Genomic DNA, 13344 nt, shown 5'->3' on the forward strand with positions numbered 1-13344 from the left:
ATCCCCGGATAACATGTATGGATAGCGTACACATTCAAAATATATGTCTCAGGAGGCAGGCTCAGACGGTGTTAGGCCCAGTATGGATTGCACGTGATTGCACAAAGGTTAGAAAGGGTACCGTATCCCCGGATAACATGTATGGATAGCGTACACATTCAAAATATATGTCTCAGGAGGCAGGCTCAGACGGTGTTTGGCCCAGTATGGATTGCACGTGATTGCACAAAGGTTAGAAAGGGTACCGTATCCCCGGATAACATGTATGGATAGCGTACACATTCAAAATATATGTCTCAGGAGGCAGGCTCAGACGGTGTCAGGCACAGTATGGATTTGACGGCCCAGATTACACAGCGGAGGAGCAGGGAGAGGTAAAGATTGCAAATGCTGGGGCCCTGCCCAAGCAAGGGGGGCCCACTCGTGGGCGTCGGTACTGGCACTGGGCCCCTCATAGTACAGCGGTGTGTCTGACGGCGGGTGTGCACCACCACCGTCAGAGACACTTGATTGCACTATGAGGGACCCTGTGCCAGTGCCCGTGCCCAAGAGTCGGCCTACCCACCTGTCCAGGGCAACGGCACTCGCACGGTGTCGTGCGCTAGGTGGTGACCCCGGCCATGGGGGGGAGGCAGCACAGTTAGGGAGTTTTAGAAAGTGGCATATGTTGATGTTGGACATTCGGCTGATGCAAAAGGCAAAATAGGTCAAGTCCCAGGAAGAGGTGGACCAAAGCAAGCCATTTTTCTGTCACCCTATGTGTCATCAGGGGAAGGTGGGACAAAATCCTTGGAAACCCATGCATGGTTCATTTTAATGAAGGTTAGATCATCCACATTTTCGGTTGACAGACGGGTCCTTTTTTCTGTCAGGATTGATCCAGCTGCACTGAAGACTCTTTCCGATAGCACACTTGCAGCTGGGCAAGCGAGCTCCTGTAAGGCATATTGGGCCAATTCAGGCCAGGTGTCCAGTTTAGCGGCCCAATAGTCAAAGGGGAATGACCTGTGTGGGAGAACATCGATATGGGAGGAAAAGTAGTTTGTAACCATGGTTGACAACTGCTGTCTCCTGTCACTTTCCATCGATGCAGTATTACCAGTTGTGTGAGCGGTATTTGAAAAATCAGTCCACAACATTGTCATGAAACCCCTGTCTCCAACGCCACTTCTGCTGTGTGCACCACGAACACTTCTGCCAAGCTGCCCCCGGCCCGTACGGCTCGTGTGAGAACCATCACCGCTGCTGTGTGCTGGGAATGCCTCAAGCAACCGATTTACCAGAGTTGCTTGTTTATTAGCCAATATTAGGTCAAGGTTCTCCTGTGGCATGATGTTTTGTAATTTGCCTTTATAGCGTGGATCCAGTATGCTGGCCAACCAGTAGTCGTCATCGTTCATCATTTTGGCAATGCGGGGGTCCCTTTTTAGGATCCGCAAGGCATAATCTGACATGTGGGCCAATGTTCCCGGTGTCAATGATGCACTGCGAGTGCTGGTTGGAGGAGCACTTTCTGGCAAATCCACATCCCTCCAGTCACGCACAAACCCTGTACCAGACCTTGCCACGCCAACATTTTCACTTGCCCCACGAGATGCATCCTCCTCCCCTAAGTAATCATCCCCATCATCATCCTCCTCCTCCTCTTCTTCCTCCACCTCGTCCAGGAGAGGTCCCTGAGCAGACAATGGCTGAATGTCATCAAGGATTCCCTCCTCCTCTTCCTCCTCATCAACATTGGCTGCAGATGCCTGCTCCTTAAGGTGCGTCAAAGTTTGCATGAGCAGACGCATAAGTGGGATGCTCATGCTTAGGATGGCGTCGTCTGCGCTTACCAGCCGTGTGCATTCCTCAAAACACTGAAGGACTTTACAGAGGTCTTTCAGCTTCGACCACTGCACACCTGTCAACTCCATGTCTGCTCTCAAAGTGCCTGGCCATGTATCCTCCCACAAATGCATTATGGCCTGCCTCTGCTCGCACAGCCGCTCCACCATGTGCAGGGTGGAGTTCCACCTTGTTGCAATGTCGATAATGAGGCGGTGGTTGGGAAGGTGGAGCAATCGCTGCAGCTTCTGCATACGAACGGAGTGTACAGGCGACCGGCGGATGTGCGCGCACAGTCTTCGCACCTTCTGGAGCAGGGCTGTTAACTCCGGATAATTTTTGAGGAAGCACTGCACCACCAGGTTCAAGGTGTGAGCCAAGCAAGGTATGTGGCTGAGTTTTGAAAGGGCTATGGCTGCCACAAAATTACGGCCGTTATCACTAACTACCTTGCCTGCCTCAAGATGTACACTGCCCAGCCATGACTCAGTTTGTCGCTTCAAGTACTCGGCCAGCACCTCGGTGGTATGTCTGTCGCCCAAACACATCATCTGCAACACAGCCTGCTGACGCTTTCCACTAGCTGCTCGATAGGGGGACACATCGTGTGCAACAGTGGCAGCTGCAGATGGAGTGCTCGTACGACTGCGCTCTGTGGATGAGCTTTCGCTTCTGGAGGAGGAGGAGGAGGAGGAGGGTGGAACGCCTACAGCCAACTGTTTCCTATACCGTGGGCTAGGCAGCACTGTCCCACCACCGCTGTCCCCTGTGGACCCTGCATCCACCACATTAACCCAGTGCGCAGTGATGGACACGTAACGGCCCTGGCCATGCATCAGTAGTGAGGTGCACCTTTCCGCTCACTGACTGCTTGAGTGCATGGACAATGCGGTCTTTCACATGATGGTGGAGGGCTGGGATGGCTTTGCGAGAGAAGAAGTGGCGACTGGGTAGGTCATAGCGTGGTACTGCATAGGCCATGAGTTCGCGGAAAGCTGTGCTTTCCACCAACCGAAAGGGCATCATCTCAAACGAGATTAGTTTGGCAATGTGGGCGTTCAAACCCAGTGTACGCGGATGATAGACTGAGTACTTTCTTGACCTACTCATAGTGTCTGGGAGGGTGAGCTGGACTTGAGAGCTGCATATGGTGGAAGTAGCGGTGGACAGGGCGGACTGAGAGAGGGTTGATGATGGTGATGGAGTTGGTGTTCTTTCTGATTGCCTAGAATCAGTCTTTCGTTGATATAACAGTGGGATTCCCTGACTGCTGTGGCCTTGCAACGACACCTCAACATTTGCTGCTGTGCTAACCGGTGGGCTTACAGTGGGGGAAACAATGTAGCGTTGCTGACTACCTTCGTTGTGATCAGTTGCACATGTGGCACTTGAGGTTTGGTGTTGTGTCCACGCTTGCAAGTGCATGCTGGTTAAATGTCTAAGCATGCAACTGGTATTCAAATTTTTCAGATTTTTCCCTCGGCTAAAGGTCTTTGCGCACTTCTTACAGATAACCTTGGCCTGATCATGAGGATTTTGTTCAAAAAAGTGCCACACTGCACTCTTCCTACTTTGGCAGACATTTTGCGGCCTAGCACGCTGTGATCTTTTGACCCTCTGGACAAGCTGTCCAGCAACTCTTTTGATGTTTGGAACCTGTCTTTGGAGTGCTCCGGGCCTGCCAGATAACAGCTGTTGCGATGTCGATGTCTGCTGTGGATGCTCCTCATCTGAGCTATTGGAAGCAGCACCCTCTTCCCCCAATGGATGCCAATCTGGGTCAACAACTGGGTCATCCATCACCTCCTCTTCTATGTCATGTGCACCTTCCTCTGTGTCACCGTGTATGGTGGTATAGTGTGCGGGAAGGGGCACCTGAGTCTCATCAGGGTCAGAATCTGGCTCTGTACACTGCGAGGACAATGTAGTGCTCTGAGTGAATGTACCAGCAGAATCATCCATCAGCAGCTGTGCATCAGTGCACTCCATGTCAGATTCATCTTGGCCTGGGTAATTCACCATTTCACTTGATAATCCAGGCATGGTATGTGAAAACAGCTCCATGGAGTAATCAGTAGTATGGCCTGCGTCATCCTTCAATCTTGGTTGGGGTGAAGGACACAAGGAAAGGTGTGGTTCATGAACATGAGCCTCCAATGACGACTCAGCGCTTTTACTTTTTACAACTGAAGAAGAGGAGGCGATAGAGCTGGAGGCTGAGTCAGCAATGTAAGACAAAACTTTTTCCTGATGCTCTGGCTTTAAAAGCGGTTTGCCAACTCCTAGAAAACTAAGCCTTCGAGGCCTTATGTAGCCAGACGATGACGCAGGCTCAACACCTCCTGCATTCGGTCCTATTTTGCTCTTGCCACTACCATCAGATCCACCACCAACACCATCATTACCAGCTGCCAACCCCCGCCCAATTCCACGGCCTCTTCCACCAGCCTTCCTCATTTTTGGTAGAAATGTAGACAAAATCCAACAAACTATATAGTATGTAAAACAAGGTACAAGGTGTCTATAGGACAGGGGAGATTTTGAATTTCTGCACACACTTTTGGACACTGGACACTTTTGGATTCTGTGAGGCCCAATGAATATCTGAGCGCTATGTGACAGGCTCGATGGCACAGCTGTGACCTAAGTGACTAGAGGATAAGGGAGATTTTGAATCTCTGCACACACTTTTGGACACTGGACACTTTTGGATTGTGTGAGGCCCAATGAATATCTGAGCGCTATGTGACAGGCTCGATGGCACAGCTGTGACCTAAGTGACTAGAGGATAAGGGAGATTTTGAATCTCTGCACACACTTTTGGACACTGGACACTTTTGGATTGTGTGAGGGCCAATGAATATCTGAGCGCTATGTGACAGGCTCGATGGCACAGCTGTGACCTAAGTGACTAGAGGATAAGTGAGATTTTGAATCTCTGCACACACTTTTGGACACTGGACACTTTTGGATTGTGTGAGGCCCACTGATATCTGAGCGCTATGTGACAGGCTCGATGGCACAGCTGTGACCTAAGTGACTAGAGGATAAGTGAGATTTTGAATCTCTGCACACACTTTTGGACACTGGACACTTTTGGATTGTGTGAGGCCCTGTAAGCATCGTTCCTATTCTGCTGTGTTCCGGACTTTGCCCTTACTGTTGCCCTTAAGCCTGGCTTCATTCGGCCATACTGGTTCCTGTGACATCACCGCCTGTTGGTCCCGCCCGCCGGGTTTAAATAGCTTTCCTGGACGTGACTACCTTGCTTGTATATCTCGTCCTGTACCTGATCTGCTAGCTGGGAGTTGCACGCTGTGCTACCTCCTTCCTTCCTTCTGAATCCACCTGGATTACCTGCTGCCTAACCGCCGCCGCCTGGACCTTCTGACGGTGTCTGCCTGAAGGCTCCTTCCAGCCCTGCCTCCACCGCTCACCGCTCCTACAGCACTCACGGTATGCGCTGAAGATCTTGACTGCTGTGTGCGTTTCACCTGAGAGACTTATCCCTGCTACCTTTACACATTCAGTATCAATTACCTAGTGACTTTCTCTGCCACTGCACTGTGCTCGAAGATTCCCCTCCCGCAAGGGAGAGGGCTAAGTGACTGTCCTTGCCTGCATTCTTAAGACTGTGTCTGCTTACATCTACATAGTGCTGGTGTGCAACTTGCTATCTACTGGACTGAGTTCTGCTGCTGTTACCACTGCTGTCATTGTCTGGCTCCGCCAGCACCTGTGCTGTTCTGTGCTGCTTGTTTAATACAAACTACTTTCACGTATACCTGTGTCTGTGACTCTATCATCTAGCCACTGTCTTCATAGAAACCTACTATACATCATTACAGGATATACAAGCCACCAATATGGAGACCGCAGGTGTAGAGTCCCTGGAGAAACGTGTAAGCAAGCAGCTTGCTTTGATACGGCAGGATGTGGCAGGCATTAGGACCCAGCTGGACACGCTGGAGCAACGTATCGAACACAACGCCGGGGCAGCAGAGGCACAGTTGCAACGACTGGCAAATCGGATTACGGCGCTGGAACAAGCAGCTCCTCTTCAGGGTGATCGTGTTCTGGCGTTGGAGCAAGCGATTCCTATGCAGCTCGATCGGATTGCTGCTCTGGAACAGGCCCCAGCCGCGCAGGTAGCAGGTGCTGCCCGGGATACTACACCGACCTTCCCGAAGCTTCCACCCTTCCGGTTCGCTGGTGAGAGGGATAAATTCCGAGGATTTTTGAACCAGTGCCGGATCTTCTTTGCTGCTTATGCCCCACAGTTCACTACTGAACGCTCCAAAGTTCTGACTATAGTCATGCTGCTGTCTGGTAAGGCGCTCGCATGGGCCAACCCTTTGATTGAGACCGACGACCCCCTGCTTAACTCTATGGACAATTTCATTGCCGCAATGACGCAGATGTTTGATGACCCAAACCGAGCTAATACTGCTGAGACGACGCTGCTGACCCTTCGGCAGGGGAAGCGTTCGGTGCTGGAGTATGCATTGGACTTCCGTAGATGGGCTTTAGACACCACCTGGAACGGGGCAGCCAAGCAGGCCATCTTCCGCAGGGGATTGTCTACGGCAGTTAAGGATGAACTGGCACGCGGGGACTCGCCCGTGCTTCTTGGGGACTTCATCAATCACTGCATCCGCATTGACAATCGACTCTCCGAGCGCAGACAGGAGCGCTGGTCTGATCTACGGTTTAATAACACTGTTCCGTTCTCTTTTCCCTCCAGAGATGTCACCAGCAGGAGGAATCCCGAGCCCGAGCCCGAACCGATGCAGGTGGATGCCGTACGTAGAAATCCTCCTGATGCCCGCAAGGAGCATCGCTTTAAGGAAAACCTGTGCTTCTACTGCGGGGGGACCGGTCACTTCATCTCCGAGTGTCCAGTCAGGAGACGTAAGACGGCTGCAGCTATCATTGATTGTAACTCCGAGGCGGGGGAGTCCTGCGTCCTAGATCTGAACAATTCGGGGGGCAGAGACAATCAGAGAGACCTGGACTTTGCCGATATGAATTCGCTGGCATCTCTTCCATTGAACGCAGTGGTGATCTCGATGACATCCGTCGTTTCCTCCTACTCCGCTACTAAGAAGAATTCCCACTATTACCTATCCTTGAGGGTCTGCTTCCAGGGTCGGTGTGTCGAGAGCGCCGCCATGTTGGACTCCGGGGCCAGTGGGAACTTCATGGATATCGCGTTTGCAAGGAAGCATGGAATCAGGGCAGTGAAGAGGGAGTCGTCAGTCTTGATGGAGACAGTAGACGGGTCGCCACTTACATCTGGACCGGTAACCATGGAGACTGAGTCGGTGAAGGTATGCATTGGAGAGGAACATGTGGAACATTTGTCCTTTTTACTAATATCTTCTCCTCACTTCCCTATTATCCTGGGGTTACCTTGGCTCCAGGTTCAGAATCCTCGCATCAACTGGGAGACCAGGGAAGTGCAGTTCCCTCCAAGTTCTAACAGCAACCCCGCTATTCCTAAGGTCGCTGCTATCCCCAAGGTAGTAGCTACGACTGAGGGACAATTACCACCGGAGTATCAGGATCTGGCAGAGGTATGTGACAAGAAGAGGGCAGATATGTTACCTCCCCACCGGCCTTATGATTGCCCGATAGAACTGGTATCTGGGGCGGAGATCCCATTCGGGCGTATTTACCCTTTGTCTGGTCCTGAATTAAAGGCCTTGAAGGACTTCATCGACGAGAATCTCGCCAAAGGCTTCATCCGACCGTCTACTTCTCCTGCAGGTGCACCAATCTTCTTCGTGAAGAAAAAGGACGGGGGTCTGCGTCCTTGCATGGACTACCGTGATTTAAACAAGGTAACGGTCATGAATCGGCACCCGCTACCCTTAATCTCTGAACTACTGGAGAGGGTGAAGCAGGCTAAGATATTCACCAAACTGGATCTTCGGGGAGCCTACAATCTCGTGAGAATTCGGTCTGGAGATGAGTGGAAGACGGCCTTCAGCTGTCGTTATGGACACTTCGAGTCACGGGTCATGCCGTTCGGACTACGAAATGCTCCTGCAACCTTTCAGCATTTTGTTAATGACATTTTCCGAGATGTGCTTGATGTATTTATGGTTGTGTATCTCGATGACATTTTAATCTTTTCCAGTGATCTCGAGGAACATCGGCTCCACGTGAGGACAGTGCTGCAACGCCTGCTGCATAACCATCTTTACATCAAATTGGAGAAATGCGAGTTCCACAGGGCAACAGTGCAGTTCCTCGGTTATGTCATCTCTCCACAGGGTCTCCAGATGGACGATCAAAAGACCAGAGCGATCCAGGAGTGGCCAGCGCCAGGATCGGTGAAAGAAGTTCAGAGGTTTGTGGGATTCGCCAACTTCTATAGGCGCTTCATCCGTAACTTCTCTGAGATTGTGGCACCCATCACCCAACTGACTAAGAAGGGGGTACCGTTCCGGTGGACTCCGCAAGCCCAGGAGGCGTTCACACGGCTGAAGGACAAATTTGTGTCGGCTCCCATCTTAAGACATCCAGACCCAGACCTGAGCTTTACTCTTGAGGTGGACGCATCGGATGTCGCCATCGGCGCAGTGTTGTCACAGAGAGGAGGTGAGAAGGCAGTTCTTCATCCTTGTGCCTTTCTTTCTCAGAAGCTTTCCCCGGCGCAGAAGAACTATGACGTAGGGAACAAGGAGTTACTGGCGATTGTGACGGCATTCAAGGAGTGGAGACACTTGCTGCTGGGGTCCTCAACTCCAATTACAGTTCTTACCGACCACCGAAACTTGGAATTCATGCAGTCCGTAAGATGTTTGAACCCACGTCAGGCACGTTGGAGCTTGTTTCTAAACCAATTCAACTTCATCATCTCCTACAGGTCGGGGGCACGGAATGGTAAGGCAGATGCGCTATCTAGGATTGCTGCTCCTGAGGAAGTGATTGAGTCATCTCCTAGTACTGTTGTGTCTCCCGCTCATTTCATCTCTGCAATCCAGCATCAGGATCTTCTGTCTGAGATCAAAGCAGCATACGCAGCAGATCCGTTGCTAAGGCAACCTACCCCCGAAGTAAGCCTAAATTTCAGTGGAGGAGTGTGGTTACAGGAGAATCGGCTGTATGTACCAGAAGTGACAAGACTTGAAGTCCTCCGACTGATCCATGATTCTAAGATTGGGGGACATCGTGGAATAACGAAGACCCAAGAGTTCCTGGCTCGGTACTTCTGGTGGCCTTCGTACCGGAAGGACGTGGAGGTATACGTGTCATCCTGCGAGGTATGTGCTCGGTTCAAGACGCCTCGTGCGTCACCTTCTGGGTTGTTACAACCCTTGCCTATACCATCTCGTCCCTGGAGATCCATCTCAATGGACTTTATTGTTGAACTACCGGTCTCCAAGGGTAAGAACACCATTCTAGTGGTCGTGGACCGCCTCACTAAGGCAGCACACTTTATCCCTTGCGCTGGATTACCCACAGCAAAACAGACTGCAGACTTGTTGATTCAAGAGGTGGTCCGTCTGCACGGGGTCCCGGATGAGGTGATCTCGGATCGTGGGGTGCAGTTCACGTCTAGGTTCTGGAGGTGTTTCTGCGCGGCTCTGGATATTAGAGTAAGTCTGTCTTCGGCTTACCATCCACAGACCAATGGACAGACGGAACGTACGAATCAGACCCTGGAGCAGTACCTCCGTTGCTACTTAAGTCATCTGCAGGACGATTGGGTAGATCTGCTTCCCCTGGCAGAGTTCACATATAACAACTCGCAGCACTCCTCGACTAAGCAGTCACCGTTCTTTGCTAATCAAGGTTACCACCCAAGCATCTTGCCGCAGTTCCCCAAGGAGGCTGCAGTGCCTGCTGTGTCTGACCATCTTTCCTTCTTACAGCAGAATTTGGAAGCTCTAAAGACCACCTTGACGACAGCGCAGGAGAGGTATAAGAGAGCAGCAGATCGTACCAGGAGGCCGGCTCCGGTGTATAAGGTGGGAGATACGGTCTGGTTGTCTACCAAGAATCTGAGGGTGAGGGCACCGACTGTCAAGCTTGGACAGAAGTTTGTAGGGCCATACAAGATCGTGGCTCTAGTGAATTCGGTAGCGGTGCGTCTGAAATTGCCCCCTGCCTGGAAGGTTCACCCGGTGTTCCATGTTTCCCTACTAAAGCCAGTTGTACCAAATTCCTTCCCAGGGCGTACTTCCTCTCCTCCAGCTCCAGTGCTCGTTGATGGACATGAACAATATGTCGTGGAGAAGATTCTGGATTCACGGATCTTCAGAAGGAAGCTGCAATACCTGGTCAAGTGGCAAGGATACTCTGTCGAGGAGAATTCCTGGGAACCGGTGGAGAATATCTGTGCTCCGCGGCTGCTGGAGCAGTTTCATCTAAGGTACCCGGACAAGCCTGGTCGAAGATTGTCCGGAGGACATTCTTTAAGGGGGGAATAATGTAAGCATCGTTCCTATTCTGCTGTGTTCCGGACTTTGCCCTTACTGTTGCCCTTAAGCCTGGCTTCATTCGGCCATACTGGTTCCTGTGACATCACCGCCTGTTGGTCCCGCCCGCCGGGTTTAAATAGCTTTCCTGGACGTGACTACCTTGCTTGTATATCTCGTCCTGTACCTGATCTGCTAGCTGGGAGTTGCACGCTGTGCTACCTCCTTCCTTCCTTCTGAATCCACCTGGATTACCTGCTGCCTAACCGCCGCCGCCTGGACCTTCTGACAGTGTCTGCCTGAAGGCTCCTTCCAGCCCTGCCTCCACCGCTCACCGCTCCTACAGCACTCACGGTATGCGCTGAAGATCTTGACTGCTGTGTGCGTTTCACCTGAGAGACTTATCCCTGCTACCTTTACACATTCAGTATCAATTACCTAGTGACTTTCTCTGCCACTGCACTGTGCTCGAAGATTCCCCTCCCGCAAGGGAGAGGGCTAAGTGACTGTCCTTGCCTGCATTCTTAAGACTGTGTCTGCTTACATCTACATAGTGCTGGTGTGCAACTTGCTATCTACTGGACTGAGTTCTGCTGCTGTTACCACTGCTGTCATTGTCTGGCTCCGCCAGCACCTGTGCTGTTCTGTGCTGCTTGTTTAATACAAACTACTTTCACGTATACCTGTGTCTGTGACTCTATCATCTAGCCACTGTCTTCATAGAAACCTACTATACATCATTACAGGCCCACTGATATCTGAGCGCTATGTGACAGGCTCGATGGCACAGCTGTGACCTAAGTGACTAGAGGATAAGTGAGATTTTGAATCTCTGCACACACTTTTGGACACTGGACACTTTTGGATTGTGTGAGGCCCAATGAATATCTGAGCGCTATGTGACAGGCTCGATGGCACAGCTGTGACCTAAGTGACTAGAGGATAAGGGAGATTTTGAATCTCTGCACACACTTTTGGACACTGGACACTTTTGGATTGTGTGAGGCCCAATGAATATCTGAGCACTATGAGACAGGCTCGATGGCACAGCTGTGACCTAAGTGACTAGAGGATAAGTGAGATTTTGAATCTCTGCACACACTTTTGGACACTGGACACTTTTGGATTGTGTGAGGCCCAATGAATATCTGAGCGCTATGTGACAGGCTCGATGGCACAGCTGTGACCAAAGTGACTAGAGGATAAGGGAGATTGGATTGCTTTTAAAAAAAGCAGTTTGTGGAGCAGTGGGTAAACAGCAATGCCAGCCTGTCAGGAAGCCTTAAAAGGCAGCCCAACAACCAAAACTACTGATACACCACAATATAGCCTCCCCTTGCACTGCACACACAGTGACTGGTGTGTTGTGCAGGCCAAATTGCTATCAACAGCAGAAGCAGTTTTTTTTTCTTCTCAGCAGGACACAAAAAATAAAATTGGGATTGCTTTTAAAAAAGCAGTTTGAGGCCCAATGAATATCTGAGCGCTATGTGACAGGCTCGATGGCGCAGCTGTGACCAAAGTGACTAGAGGATAAGGGAGATTGGATTGCTTTTAAAAAAGCAGTTTGCGGAGCAGTGGGTAAACAGCAATGCCAGCCTGTCAGGAAGCCTTAGAAGGCAGCCCAACAACCAACACCACTGATACACCACAATATAGCCTCCCCTTGTACTGCACACACAGTGACTTGTGTGTTGTGCAGGCCAAATCGCTAGCAGCAGAAGCAGTTTTTTTGTCTTCTTCCCTGCCTAACGCTCTCCCTACAGAATCAGCAGCAACCTCTCCCTATACTAAGATCGGCAGAAGTAAGATGGCGGTCGGCGTGCACGCCCTTTTATACCCCCTGTGACGCCCACCAAAGCAAGCCAATCACTTGCATGCCCTTCTGAAAGATGGTGGTGACCCGTGCCTATGTCATCACGTTGCCCACAGTGTCCGTGGATCCTGATTGGCTGAAAAAGAGCGCAAAACAAACTTTTGAAACGCGACTTTGGCACGTAAGTCGCCGACCTCGTGGCCGACCTCATCCTAGGGTCGGGTTTCGTTTCATGAAACCCGACTTTGCTAAAAGTCGGCGACTTTTGAATTTTTTTCGACCCGTTTCGCTCAACTCTACTAATAAAGATCAATAATACTTAGGGGCGCTGTTGGAAATTTTGCATTGGGGACCAATAGCTTCAAGTCAAACAACAATGCAGGAGTATTTATGCTCAATTTTCTTGACACTATTAAAAAGTGGTGTGATCTCTGAAAAATCACTAATTATAGTAGATGCCTTTGGCATGTCCATAATTTTCAACAAAAAAGGATCTTAAGCCTTTGATAAATTCCTCCAATATGTATAAATTCTCATCCTAGCTTTTATTTTTATTATAATTCAGCTTAGTCCATGCTGTTAGGGGCTCATAGTAGTTGACTGCTGAGTCGCCTTCTGTTTTCTTTTTATATGTTATCACACAATCGTGGTTTGGTACTCTGTAATCTTTATGCTGATGAAATTTTAACTGTTCACTTCCTCAAGTGAAATTTGTTCTGGTTTAAATGACACCACCTCCCTATATCGGTCAACTACATCTGTTATGTTCATACTGCACCTCATATTCATCCTTTTAGAAGGGAGCTCTTGTTTACTTCATTTTCTGAATCTCATGCTTGCATTTCTTTGTGCATGATATCATTCTTTACTATTGTGCAAAATGTTTACAGCGCAAAAGGTTTAGGTAGGTGTGCAAAATGCTGCAAAGTAAGAATGCTTTCAAAAATAGAAGTATTAATAGTTTATATTAATTAACCAAATGCAAAGTGAATGAGCAAAAAAAATCTAAATGTAGTCAATATTTGTTGCTACCACCCTTTTCCTTCAAAACAGTATCAAAGCATCAATTCTTCTAGATACCCTTGCACACAGGTTTTGAAGAAACTCAGCAGCAGGGTTGTTCCAAATATCTTGGGGAACTAGCCAGAAATCATCTGTGAATGTACATTTGCACAAATATTTCTCTGTCTCCTTTCTGTGCTTTCATGTAATTTCAGGCAGACTCAATGATATTGTGATCAGGGCTCTGTGAGGAGCATATCATCTCTTCCA

This window comes from Dendrobates tinctorius, unplaced genomic scaffold (genome assembly GCF_039654945.1).
Source record: "Dendrobates tinctorius isolate UK_male_01 unplaced genomic scaffold, ASM3965494v1 ptg000004l, whole genome shotgun sequence".
NCBI classification, from domain to species: Eukaryota; Metazoa; Chordata; class Amphibia; order Anura; family Dendrobatidae; genus Dendrobates; species Dendrobates tinctorius.